Here is a 14914-nt window from a genome sequence, read left to right as displayed (position 1 = left end):
TAGTGGGGAAGGCTTACCAGTTTCCCCAAGGAAAGGAACATTTCCTGATTAGCCATCTCCACTCCCCTCCCCCGCACCATTTGCATCCCTAACCTAGGTGCACACCAGGTTGTCTTTCTTCTTCCAGGGGGTGCCCCTGGGTTTTCAGGGTAAGAGGGGAGCCAGGGGCGAAGGACAGTTTATGGGGTACGGCAGGGTGCTCAACCCAAGGAGGGCGGCCTCAGCAAGCAGCACTGCCACCTTGTGGCCGGGGATGGTCCTACCTCTGGATAAGGCCCCAGAGACCCTCAGTGGGGCTCCTTTAGACTCCTCAAAGGAACACATTTGGTAACTCAGCAACATTCCTTCAAATTTCATTTTTATTGCTTTCTTAGTATAAAAGTAATTCATGTTTGCCTCATAAATTTTAGAAAGAGGAAATAAGGAAAAAGAAAATAATAAAAATTACCTGTAAACCCAACCCCAGGAGGTAAGCAAGGTAAGGCCACTTGGGTGTATATTTTTCCAGTTTTTCTTCTCAGTTTTTTTTTTTTCTCAGTTTTTTTTTTAAGCAAAAATGGGATTATATAGTATATACAGGTTTTTTTTATTAACTAAATATATTGTACAAATATCTTTCCACTCACTTGTTCAACATTGTTCTGCAACATTCTTTTTTTTTTTTTAATTAAGGAAAATTCCAAAAATGTATGAAGGTAGAGAGCCTAGTATAATTGGCTCCTATATACAAATTACCCAGCCTCAACTATTGTCAATACATGGCTGACCCCACAACATTTTTGATGGCTGCATTATATTCCTTTCTTTGGCTGACTGGGCCATAGTTTATTTGACCAACTCCTTATTGTTGAGCATTTAAATTATATCCAGTTTTACACTGACATATTGTTATACTGGGGTGAACATCTTTATTGTTGAATCTTTACGGAAATACATTATTTTCTTGGTTAAATTTCCAAGTCAAAGGTGATATGAAGTTTGTAAGGTGTTTCTTTCTTTATTTTTTTGATTTTAATGTTTATGTTTATTGCCTTTTCTTACTTGGAAACAGAGCCAGGACCTAAGGAGCACTGAATATTCCCAATTAATTTAACAAGCAAGTAAAACAACCCATATATATTTTTGTCTTGATATTATCCACATATATTGTAAGGAATTTCTTATATCACCCAGATACTTTCCAGAAAGGCTGAATAAGGAGCCTTTTTAAATATAAAAAAATTGAGGACCTTCTCCTCATACCATAGTGAAGAAAAATTGGTAGAGAAAACTTACAATGATTAAAAAAAATACCTACTATAAGTTCAGCAATGTTTAAAGGAGAGTTTTATTTTTATTAATCACAATCACACCTATATAGTTTTCCTTCAAATTTTATTTTCAAAATTGCAAAACCACAGAAAAGTTGAAAAAATAGTACTATGAGCACCCTTACACTCTCTACCAAGCGTTAACAATTTACCATTTTGCTTTCTCTCTATATATGAATACATTTTTTGAAAATAAATTGTAAACATCATGCCACTTCACCCCTAAATTAGCATTATTTAGCATGCATCTCCTAAAATAAGGGCATTTCCTTATATAACTACAAAACCACTATACATCTAAGTAAACTAACAATAATTCCATAACATCATCTAAGTCTACAAGAAAATTTCCCCAATTGTCCCCAATTATATCTTTTTATTTATTTAATATCTTAAAAAAATCAGATTCAAAGTTCATGAATTGTTGTATCATTTAATCTAGATTAGTCACTACTTTTTCCATGACCTTGACCTTTTGAAGACCACAGGTCAGCTTTCTTACAGAATGTTCCACATTCTGAATTTAGTGACTGTTTCCTCCAACTGTTGTTCAACTTGTTCCTCTGCCCACTGTGTTTTCCACAAATTGGAAGTTAGGTCCAGAGCCCACAAAAGAGGTGGACTATAGTTGATTGCATTATTTATTGGTCCTGATCGTATTCCATCCTTTCCTCTGAGGTGCCTGGCATATATATTACTCAAGTATTTGTTAGATAGATGAATGACTTGCTTGCATCCTTGTGCAGTGATTTTCAAGAGCCAGTGCATGGATCACTGATGATCTTGAAGATATTTTCACTAGACAAGTGCAAATGAGGAAAATAAGGACTCTGAGTTTTCCAAAAAGCCAATCACATTTCATTTCAAAGACTTGTTACTTCACCTTACAAATTACTTACCAATTCCAAAGGGAAAAACAGTAACATAACAGTAGAGAAACATAGTCGTCACCATTCTAACTGTGTGATCAAAGTTAACATCTCTCAACATAGGACAAACCAATGTCATGTGCTTCTTGCTGTGATATACTGAGAAAGGACACATTATTGCTGTGGTATTCTTGGCAGAAATGCATTACTTGAATATACTCATGAGGAAACATCAGACAAATTCCAACTGAGGGACAGTCTACATAAAAACTAGCCAGTACTTAAAAAAAAAACAAACATCAATGTCATGAAAGACAAAGAAAGGCTGAGGAGCTGTTCCAGTTTGAAGGAGACTGAAGATACATGACAACTAAGTGCAACATGTGATCCTGGGCTGGATCCTGGACCAGAGAAAACAATAGCTCTTAGAAGAAGAAGGAGGAGGAGGAGGAGGAGAGGGAGAAGGAAAGAAAGGATGAGAAAGAGGAGGAGGAGGAGGAGAGGAGGAAGAGAGGGAGGAGAGAGGAAAGGAGGAGAAGAAGAAGGAGGGAGAGGAGGAGGAGGAGGATGGGGGAGGAGACATTATTGGGACAATTGGCAAAATTTGAAGAAGGTATGTAGACTAGATAATAGTATTGTACCAAAGATGTTAAATTTCCTGATTTTGATAATAGTATTGTGGTATTTCAGGGTTAAGAGATGCCATATCTACAATTTACTCTCAAACAGTTTAGATAAGAAATGTATGTATCTAGACTATTTTCTCTCTGCACATATGCGTGCATGTGTGTGTGTGTGTGTGTGTGTGTGTGTGTGTAAAATGACAAACCAAATACAGCAAAATCTTTAGTAATTGGCAAATCTGAGTGAAGAGTTTATTGTACTACTCTTGCAACTTTTCTGTCTCTAAGTTTGAAATCATTTCAAAGCAAAAAGTAAAAACAAGCAAAATCTATTAGTAATCCTTCAATGATGTCCTTACCATATTTTTAGAATTAAAAAGAGTTTGTTTATGAATGAAATGATGGTGATGGTAGTTGGTAATTATTATCAATGAACTTCCTGGAAAAGTGAAAAGTTAGCCACTTCCTCTTGGCCCCTTCTCCAATGTTTTTCCTGGTAGAAAAAATATCCTAAAATGTGAGAAGCACTATTTTAGTATGTATCCCTGAAAGAACGGACTCCTGCCTTCATACAGAGGCAGGACACACTGTGTCCTCAGTCACGAGCCAAGAAGAGCTCTGTGGAGGCTTCATGGGGCATGAGAGACCTGCACACACACATCTTTTTGGGCACTCATCCACGGTACACATCCTGAGTGTCTCTGGAAAGCAAAGTCCAGCCTCTCTTGGCATGCCACTGGCTGTCTAGCCTAAGGTGTGATGGGATGCTCCAGAGCTGACCAAAGGGACAGAGTTAACATTATTGGCTCTTTCTCAAGAAAGCAAGGACAGAGTGAGAAAATCATGGCAAGTTACAAAGGCAGGCTCTTAATTAAGCCCTCAGCCTCATGGAGCTTGGGCCTTGATGGAAGGGGTACGATTTAGCCAAGCCAGGGGAGAGGGTGATTATCTTCCCTTAATACATTCAGTAGGTGCTCAGAAAGTGGATATGTTGTCATCATCAACTTCAGGAAACAGAGGCAGTTGAGACTCTGGATCAAACCAGCCCTCGCTTCCTTTACCAATTCTTGGTGGGAATGTTTAGCTGACCAAAGAGCATCCCTGGCTGTGCTGGGAGGGTAGGCAAGCTCTCCTCCACTTCCATCATCCCAGGACGTCCTTGGAGGATGCAGGACCCTCAATGGCAGGTGAGATTAAGAAACAGGGCTCCAAATTGTCATTATATACAGATGACATGATACTATACATAGAAAACTTTAAACACTACACATAAAAACTACTAGAACTGATAAATGAATTCAGCAAGGTAGCAGGATACAAGATTAACATACAGAAATCTGTTGCATTTCTTTACACTAGCAATGAAATATCAGAAAGGGAATGCAAACAATCCCTTTTAAAATCACAGGAAAAAAATAAAATACTTAGGAATAAACCTCACCAAGGAGGAGAAAGACTTATATGCTGAGAACTACAAAACATTAATAAAGGAAATTGAAGATGATTCAAAGAAATGGGAAGTTATCCCATGCTCTTGGATTGGAAGAATTAATATTGTTAAAATGGCCATACTACCCAAAGCAATTTAATGCAATCCCTATTAAATTACCCATGACATTTTTCACAGAACTAGAATGAATAATTCTAATATTTATATGGACTCAAAAAAGACCCAGAATTGCCAAAGCAATCCTTAGGAAAAAGAACAAAGCAGGAGGCATAACCCTCTCAGACTTCAGACAATACTACAAAGCTACAGTAATGAAAACAGCATGGTATTGGCACAAAAACAGACATATGGCTCAATGGAACAGAATAGAGAGCCCAGAAATAAACCCACACACCTATGGACTATGAATCTTGGACAAAGGAGGCAAGAATATACAATGGGGAAAAGAAAGCCTCTTCAGAAAGTGGTGTTGGAAAAGTTGAACAGCCACATGTAAATCAATGTGTTAGAACACACCTTCACACTATACACAAAAATAAATTCAGAATGGCTTAAAGACTTAAATATAAGACATGACACCATAAAACTCCTAGAAGAGAACAAAGGCAGAACATTCTCTGACATAAATCATACCAATGTTTTCTTAAGTCAATCTCCCAAGGCAATAGAAATAAAAGCAAAAATAAACAAATGGGATCTAATGAAACTTACAAGCTTCTACAGCAAAGGAAACCATAAACAAAACGAAAAGACAACCTATGGACTAGGAGAAAATGTTTGCAAATGATGCGACCGACAAAGGCTTAACTTCCAAAATATACAAACAGCTCATATAACTCAATAACAGAAAAACAACCCAATCTAAAAATGGGCAGAAGACCTAAATAGACATTTCTCCAAAGAAGACATACAGATGGCCAATAGGTACATGAAAAGATGCTCACATCACTAATTATTAGAGAAATGCAAATCAAAACTACAATGAGGTACCACCTCACACCGGTCAGAGTTGCTGTTATTAAAAAGTCTACAAATAATAAATGTTGGAGAGGGTGTGGAGAAAAGGTAACCCTCTTAACTGCTTTTGGGAATGAAAATTGGTGCAGCCATTATGGAAAACAGTATGGAGATTCCTCAAAAAACTAAAAATAGGTTTGCCATATGATCCAGCAATCCCACTCCTGGGCATAGTCCCAGACAAAACTATAATTTGAAAAGATACATGCACCCCTATGTTCATAGTAGCACGATTTACAATAGCCAAGACATGGAAACAACCTAAATGTCCATCGACAGATGAATGGATAAAGAAGATGTGGTATATGTATATACAATGGAATATTACTCAGCCATAAAAAAGAATGAAATAATGCCATTTGCAGGAACATGGATGGACCTAGAGATTGTCGTACGAAGTGAAGTAAGTCAGGAAGAGAAAGACAAAGACCATATGATATCACTTATATGTGGAATTCAAAATACGACACAAATGAACATATCTACAAAACAAAAACAGACTCACAGACATAGAGAACAGACTAGTGGTTGCTAAGGGGGACAGAGGCTGGGGGAGGGAAGGACTGGGAGTTTGGGATTAGCAGATGCAAACTAGTATGTATAGGATGGATAAACAACAAGGCCCTACTGTATAGCAAGGAAACTATATTCCATATCCTGTGATAAACCATAATGGAAAAGAATGTGAAAAAGACTATATATATATGTATAACTGAGTCACTTTGCTGTACGGCAGAAATTAACACAACATTGTAAATCAACTATACTTCAATAAAATTTTAAAAAATGAAAAAAGAAACAGGGCTTCAAACCTTTGGACAAAAAAAGCAGGAACCTGAATCTGCTCTGTGGACCCCAGCAGGCCTGCTGGACAAGAAGAATGGATTCAGCCAGACCTCCAGATGCCACTGATAACTCTGTGAGCACAAGTGAGGACACAGCTGCGAATGGGGCCCAGGCCAGGACAGGAGCTGGAGGCTCACCTGGGGACACCAGTGGGTCACACAAATTCCATCAGGCTGGGTCAGAAGTTCCTGTGCTGAACTGGGACACTGATTCCAGATTCAAGGGAGGTGTGGCGGAAGCCTGAGTCAGAACCTTGATGACAGCTGGGGGAGGGCATGGTTTGGGGCACATGTTAAGGATGGAGATTAGTGAGGTGGGGGAATAGGGAGCCAGAAATAGCCACAGAGTTGTGAAGACTGGGAAACAGGGATGAGAATGGGGATGGGAGTTGACTACCTACTAGGGTTATTGCTAAAGCTTCTGAGTGAGCTTGAGCTGTGATGAGGGTCAGGGGTGGGGCTGAGGAAAGATCTGGGGGAGACTGGGTCACTGGGGAAGACAAGGTGATGGGAGGGAGGAGGAGGGCAGGGCAGGAGGACAAAGACCAAGAGGGCAAACCCCAGGTCCGTACAGATGGACACTCAACAGGTGAGGGTGTCAGAGCCAGGAGAGTTCATGACTAGCCCCCAAATAGAGGTCTGCGGGACAGAGGGGCAGGGCAGAGGAGGGTGGGGTGCGGACATGGGGAGAGGTCAAGAACTCCTGACCTCCTCGGTGGGTTGGAGGGCTGGTCTGAGACCTGCTCGGAAGAAGGCTTGGCTCTCGTCACCAGCTGAGCTCACTGAAGCTGTTGACCCTAGTTAACACACTGCTGTCCAATCCAAGCAACATCGGAGCGTCGTCTTAAAACTCGGGTCTAAAACATTCTGTTCCGACCTGGCAGAGCGCAGGCCCCAGGGGCGGCCCCGGGCGGCCACCCAGCCGGCGGCCCCGCCCCTCGCGGCCTCCGGGTCCAAGCGGGCGCCCAGTCTCCGCCTAGTCGGTGGCGACGGAACAGGCAGTGCGAGATCCGCTTCGGAGGTTCAGGCACGTTCCCGCCGGCTCAGCGCCAGAAGGCGGCGCTGCGAGCGGACAGAGCGGAAACCTTGACCCTGGCCCGGCCCCGGGGGACAGCGCGCGGGGCCGGGGAACGTGTCCCGGCTCACTCTCCGGCTCTCATGGTGGGGAGTCTGGGCGGCTGGCGGGCGTGAGGCCAGAGTCACGAGTAAGGGGCCGCAGCGCAGAAGGCTCGCGGAGCGCACAGGGTCCTGTCACCCGCCCGGGTTATGGGCCCCTGTGGCCAGATCCCGGAGGGGGACCTGGAGCTGCGCGGCGCACGGGAGTCACACCAGGCCGCGGCGGGGCGCGAGCTGGGAGGTTGCTCGGTGCTCCCTGCCCAGCGCCTCCCACCAGCCTGAAGCTATGTAGGAGGGAGTAATTTGTACTCCAAAGAGGGGTTTTGCTGGTCCACTGGCGAGGCAGAACCGGTGCCTGCTGTAGCCACATCCCCACCGCCTGCGCGCCCACCTGGAGGTGCAAAGACACCCTGATTGTTACAGAAACATTTGTGTTGGAGCACTAACCCGAGCCCACAGCGCGGAGTGAGGCAGGTTCTTCCGCCAGGCGTGTACACACGCGTAACACGGCATAAAATGTGTCGTTTTTTTAAGCGCGTTACCTGAACCCAGGACTGTGCAAGGCGCATGGGTAACCCAGATTTGGATGTTTGCAGCCTATCTTTCCTCCCTGTGTCACTCTTGAAGCAGGACTTAGCAATTCCTCTCACCCCTCTCCAAAAAAATCCACTTACACAAGAGCTTTAGTAAATCTTGTAGGGTTTTTTTTGACGGCTTACAGGGGAGACCAAGGAAAGAGGGGATTTTATACATACAGCACAGGGTGCAGCATTTCATTCCGTTAGACATCTCTTCCCTTAGTTGCCTTTTTGGCTGTTCCTCATCCACCCTTTCTCTGAGAGGCCTCTGAATCTTGCCCAACCCCAGGCACTCCCTCCAAAATCTTCCTCTGGGCTTCTGCATCTCTCCCCCTTCCTCAGGCAGAGAATAGCTGGGTAATGCCTTCCTTAACTGCTCATGGGAACACATGCTTTCAACCACACACCAGACAACCTGCTCAAACAAGACCCTCTCATCACCAGCATTCACGCTCTGCAGAGATCAGCAACAGTTTTTATTTCTGAAACACATGTCTTCTCTCATCCAGTTGTTCCAAAAATCCACATGGGGTTGTTCCCATTCTACAGATAAGGAAACTGAGGCTTAGAAAGATTAAATAACTTCCTCAATAGCATATGTAATAAAAGCTGAACCAGGACTTCCCTGGTGGCACAGTGGTTAAGAGTCTGCCTGCCAATGCAGGAGACACAGCTCAGAAATCTGTGCATCTTCATCTTTTGTGTTTGGGGCAGTTTAAGGCTCAACTGGGAAAAGAAAAGAGTAAAATGTATATTATTTTCTGAACCCTCAGAGGGAAGCTGACCTGACCTTAGATGCCACACTGATTTCTGAAGGATCTGGGGGCACGCTGATGCAATATTTGAGATAATGTAAGTGAAAATACTTTGCAAATTAAAAAATAAAATGTAACCATGAAGTTCTATTCACATACTGTCCATGATTTCAGCAGCCGTATCTTCATCTGATACCATGGGACTCTCAAAATCAGTGTTAATGCTATGATGTAAACTTAGGTTAAGTCATATTCCCCTAAGACCTTGTGTTAAAATTCAGGTTTTTATTTCCCTCACTGATTTTCATTTTGAATAATTTCTTACTGAATTTTAAAATTCTGTTAGGAAGAATAATATTAAGAAGAGCTAACACACAGTACTGACCCTGTGCCAGGCACTGTTCTAAGTGCTTTATACATAGTAACTCATTTAATGCTCGTAACAACCCTATAAGGTAAGAGGTACTACTCCTGCTTTACAGAGCAGGAAGCTGAGGCACACACAGGTTACTCACCCAGAAACATACAACCAGTAAGTGGCAGAGCTCCTATCCCCGGTGTGTCAAGCACCATCCTGCTCTTTGTGGCAGAATGCCCTCTCCTCCTTTCTGCATCCAGCCCATCTGCAGATACTGTTCTCCTTTGGTACAAAACCAGACCCCATTGAGGGAGCTCAATGGTCTTTCAACTCCTAAAGCACGTTGTCACTTCCACTCATCTGGCTCTTTTCTTATGCTGCCTCGTTTTGTTAGGTATGTCTACATATGTATTTGTCAGCTCTCCCCACCTAGTTCTGAGGACCAAGAAAAGGCTCTAAAACGTCTTTATATCTCCCCTCCATGCCTATGACATCAAGCACAGTGCCTTCATAGTAGATGCTTAAGAAATTCATTCATTTGGTCTACACAAATTTGAGTGTCTACTCAAATTTGACAGAAATATGACAGAAACTCTGTAAGGCAGTGGAGATTGATAGGTAAGAAGGCTTGGTTCCAGTTGTTGATTGATTACTACTTTCTCAAGCACAGTGTGTACTTAAAAATGAATACAATAGTTTATTCTCAACTCTGTTCAACCTGTGATCAAGATGTAGGTGGGGGGGCTTCCCGGGGGGGGGGGCTTCCCTGGTAGCCCAGTGGTTAAGAATCCACCTGCCAACGCAGGGTACACGGGTTCGAGCCCTGGTCCGGGAAGATCCCACATGCCACGGAGCAGCTAAGCCTGTGCGCCACAACTACAGACCCTGCGCTCTAGGGCCCGCGAGCCACAACTACTGAGACCACGCGCCTAGAGCCCATGCTCCGCAATAAAGAGAAGCCACCACAATGAGAAGCCCGCGCGCCACAACGAAGAGTAGCCCTCGCTCACCGCAATTAGAGAAAAGCCCAAGTGCAGCCACAAAGACCCAGCACAGCCAAAAATAAATAAATAAATTTATTTTTGAAAAAGCTGAACCAGCCTTCAAACCAAGGCCGTCAAGCTCCTTCTCCTGTCACAAGCAGCCTCTTAGAGGGGCAGTTTAAATAGCTACATCTGACGTGATGTCTTTTGGTGCATCTATGAGTATTTGTCATGGAATTGTTGCATGTGTGATGTCCCTTGCATCATTCTGTGGTTCTTTAATATGTGGACTTGAAGCAACATTTCTCAGATATAGAAATTACATCAGAAAGTTAAACTGGGTGACTTAACTATCTGTATTTATATTATTATTACTCAAATACAAATGTAGCTGAGATACACGGCCCCATTTAATCCTCACAGCTCCCTACAAGGTTGGGACGGTGGTAAAGTGATTCCACCTCCTCCAGTGTGAATTCCTTTATAGAAAATTCTGTTGCCTCCAAGTTTAACAGTCTCTTCTGGTGCTAAGGATGAATACCTGAATGAACGTGATGTCCTATACAGTAGCTATTATCCACATTTGACTGTCGAGCCCTTGAAACATGGCTAGTGTGACTGATAAACCACATTTTAAATTTCATTTTATTATATTTAATTTACAGTTAAAAACTGATACTTGATACAATTCTTGGAGAAATTTTAAGCATCTTTGGAGCAACTTAGATATGTGAATCTACTTTTTCAACTGTACCTTTTATAAAATCTAAATACAGATTAAGTATTTGTGATGAAAATTTAGTATCCAAATTGAGATGTGGTGGCAAAATACACACAGAATTTTGAAGACTTATGAAAAAAGAATGTAAATAGCTCATTAATAAGTTGATGTTCATTACATATTGAAATGAAAATGTTTTGGATATATTGGGTTAAATAAAATATATTAATAAAGTAAAAAAATTCTGACATATAGTACTTTAAAATAAAATGTCTTTCCCACAATGCCACAGATATCAGATTAATTATTAATACTATATATAAATGCTACATGTATATACTACTATAAATACTATATAAATACTTATGTGGTAATATCCATGTGCCAAACATTGCTCTAAACACTTTACATATTCACTCATTTAATAATTACAACAACCCTGTGAGGTAGGTCCTATTATTTTTCCAAAGATATTTTTAACTTGAAGTTTAATTGACATAAAATACAACACACAAAATTTAAAGTACAATTGTATGATTTTTGACTAATGTATATACTCATGTAACCTTCACCTCAATCAAGATATAGAACATTTCCATCACTCCAGAAAGTTCCCTCTGCCCTTCTCAGTCTTTACCATCCAAAGAAACCACTGTTCTGATTTCTTAGACCATAGATCTACTTTGCTTCTTCTAGAAACTTCCTATAAATGGAATCATAGAGTCTGGCTTATTTAGTATAATCCTTTTGAGATTCGCTCATGCTGAACCATGTATCAGTAGTTGTTCCTTTTATTGCTGAGTAGTATTCTATTGCATGAATACATTACAATGTGTTTCCAGTTTACTCGCTGATGGACATTCGAGTTGTTTCTAGTCTTTGGCTATTGTGAATTAAGCTGCTATGAACATTTGTAGACAAGTGTTTCAGTGAACGCAGATTTTAGTTTCTCTTGGGTAAATACTTAGGAGTTGAATAGAGTAAGTGTATATTTAACTTTATAGGAAACTACCCAATAGTTTTCTAAAGGTTGTAAAGTTTGATATTACTATAAAAAAACAGGAAACTGAGTCCCAGCCAGATTAATTAATTGACCCCAAATAGCTTGCCCGAGCATATGTGTTCTAGAGTTTCTCTAGTGGGAAATGAATTAGAAAAAGGGAACCCTGGGGCTGGGAAAAGAAAAGGTTGTGAAGTGGGAGGGAAGAGGGTGCTAAAACCTGGGGATCCAGCCCTGAGCGCCCTCTTTCTGCCCTGGCGGAGGGGCCATGTGCGGCCAGGGGACTGGGTTGTCCAGGCTGAGCCCTGAGGATCCAGCCTGGGGGGTGGCAGATGACATCCTTCTCACCACACTTCTCTGCCCCCCTGGCTCGCTACTGCTCGCCCAGACTCCCCCACCAGCAAGCAGCGGGCGGGCAGGGCTGTAAGCTGCCCTTTACACCCGGACTCCGGAGACTGCACGAGGCTAGGACGCTTTGCCTAGAACGATTCTCTGCGGATCCTGAGGGCGGGACCCACTCCCTCCACCAAAGGTAGAGGGCGGGTTTCCACCTCTTGGAGGGGATCCGGGAGCCCCCTCCGCCCGTGGCGGGAGTATTTCAGACTTGGCTGCCTCTGCCGCCGCCAAACCCAGCGGTCAGCACAGCACTTGCTGGACTCTTCATGACTTTTTCTCTTTGCTCTACTAAGTGATTTTTCAGGAAGCAGCTCACACGGAGGAGTGAGATCACATTTATATCGTAAAATCAAACATCTCATCTGAATTATCTTTTGGCTGGAAAGACACCAACTTGCAGATTCTAACAATAGAGTTGTCGACATTGAAACAGGAGCGGAGGAAATAGATTTTTTATTATAGCGAGGAAATAGATTTTTAAATGTTGGCATTTGATATAGACAGCTATTTGAACCAGAAAATACCATCCAACATACAATAGGTAATTGAACAGAAAGCAAACACATTTTCATCAGTGAGATGGAGACTGCCCTTATTTTTAACCTGAAGATATACACTGAGGAGGCCAAATTTACCGGGCAACTTTCTACGTCACTTGTCCTTTCACTCTAATATTTTGATTTACTTGAAAGGAAGAAGTGGAAACGCATAACAGGTGCTCATGATGAAAAAAGATGAAAGTCAGAGGCCTAATCAATGGACAAGTTGTCCTCAGACCCCAGACAGGTGCCTAGGTTAGACCCTGTAGAGGCTCCAGAAGAGGCGAGGGCCGTGGGTTTCACTGGGGAGACAAGATTTGAGCAGAAGAAGTGATCGGTGAGCCATACAAGACGGTCTGTACCACACAGTTATGTCACTAGTCATGAAAATTCACATTTTCCTTAGACCATCATCATCCCACCAAAGCTGAATTAAAAGTTCACTGAGATCTCGTTACTTCTAAAAATTTAACTTATTGCATAGACAATACATTAACAAGGCTAATACATCAGGAGAAATTTGAAACATTTTCACAAAAGTCTCCCTTCTATGGCATCTCTTAGCCACCGGTTCCCATCTGTTCTCCTCCATTGTTATTAGTCTGAGTTTCTTTATGTGCCAATAAGCACATAGGAATAATCTGTCTTTTACACAGTGTAGCATACAGTTCACACTGGTCTGCATCTTGCTTTTCCCCCTTAATATATAGGTTGAGGATCTTTCTGTATCAGCTCACAGAGAGCTTCCTCATTAAAAAAACGTTTTTTCATAATATGAGAGTGTTTCACTGTATGAATGAACCATAAATTAATTATCCAGTCCTCTTATCTATGAACATTTAAGTTGTTTCCAACATTTTTGCTATTACAAACAATAATGCAATGAATAACCTAGTATACATGTCACTATGCACATAAGTTATATCTCTAAGGTAAATTCCTAGAAGTAGAATTGCTGGGTGGAAAGTTAAATGCATTTTCAGTTTTGAGAGATATTGTCAAGTTGTTCTCTGCAGAGGTTGTCCCACATTATCCTCCTAATTTTCTCCACACCCTCACCTACAGCGTGTGTTTAAAAGTTTAAACTTACGTTTAAAAGTAAGTAAGTAAACTTACGTTTACTTTTACGTAAGTAAAAGTAACTTAAGTAAAAGTAAACTTACTTTTACGTAAGTAAACTTACATTTTACTTGTAAAAGTAAAAACTTACGCTTTTAATCGTAAGTTTAAAAGTCTTAGTGAAATATGTTTTCAGTGTAGTTTTAATTTACACTTATTTGATGAATGAGATTGAACATCTTTTCATACATTTAAGGCCCACTGTATTTCTTTTCTCTGTGTGGTCTTTTATATTCTTTGCTCATGTTTCTATTGGGTTATTAGTGGGGTTTTGTTTTTGTTTTATTTCTAAGAGTTCTTTGTATAAGAGTTCTTTGTTGCATTTTGCAACAATGCAAGTTGCAAAAATTTCCCCAAATTTTACATTGTTTTATGACTTTGCTTATAGTATTTTTGGCATGTGGGGATATTTTCTTTTCAATGTGATTAAATATATCAATCTTTTTGGTGTGTGTGGCTGCTGGAATTTAGTTATAGATAAAAATATTTTCCCACTTTAAGACAGGAGCTTATTAAAACAGCTCAACATATTATATTTTTATAAGACTATTTACAACAAGGCATTTATTACATAAAATTGATCCCCTCCCCTGCCCCACGTTAGTACATTAGATAAATAAGAATGATATGATCAAAAGTGACTACTATTTAAAATAGAAAATGTCTGTATTCAGATATTTTTAGACATTTTTATTTATTATAGTCTAGTCATATATAGAACAGAAATTTAGTACCTTAACTAATTGTCACATTCAGAGCTGGAGAGCAGATTCAAAACTAAAGACAATGAGAAGACCTTAATTTAGGGTACATTTTCAAAAAAAAATAATAAATTAAATTAAAAAAATAAGTAAAAAGGGAATTCCCTGGTGGTCCAGTGGTTAGGACTGTGCGCTTTCACTGCTGAGGGCCCAGATTCAGTCCCTGGTTGGGGAACTAAGAGCCCACAAGCCACGCAGCCTGGCCAAAAAAATAAAACTAAAAATTAAAAAAATTTTTTTAGTTAAACAATAGGGTACATTTTCACATCAAAGAAAGAGTGTCCATGAAGGGGATTGCTGCCTATAATATATACAAAAGTATTAAAATAAATAGTTTAGAACAGAATACTCAGGTAAGGCACAGTCATAGCAAACTCTGGATCCACCTTAATCCATCAAAAATCAATATCTACTTAGCAGGGGCCTGCCGTGGCAAGGCACTGCCAGGCCCTGTGGGGAATATAAAGAGATTGA

The sequence above is a fragment of the Lagenorhynchus albirostris genome, chromosome 1, assembly GCF_949774975.1.
Source record: "Lagenorhynchus albirostris chromosome 1, mLagAlb1.1, whole genome shotgun sequence".
Taxonomy (NCBI): Eukaryota; Metazoa; Chordata; class Mammalia; order Artiodactyla; family Delphinidae; genus Lagenorhynchus; species Lagenorhynchus albirostris.
The sequence above is the reverse complement of the archived record's forward strand: the minus strand, read 5'-3'. Positions refer to the sequence as shown.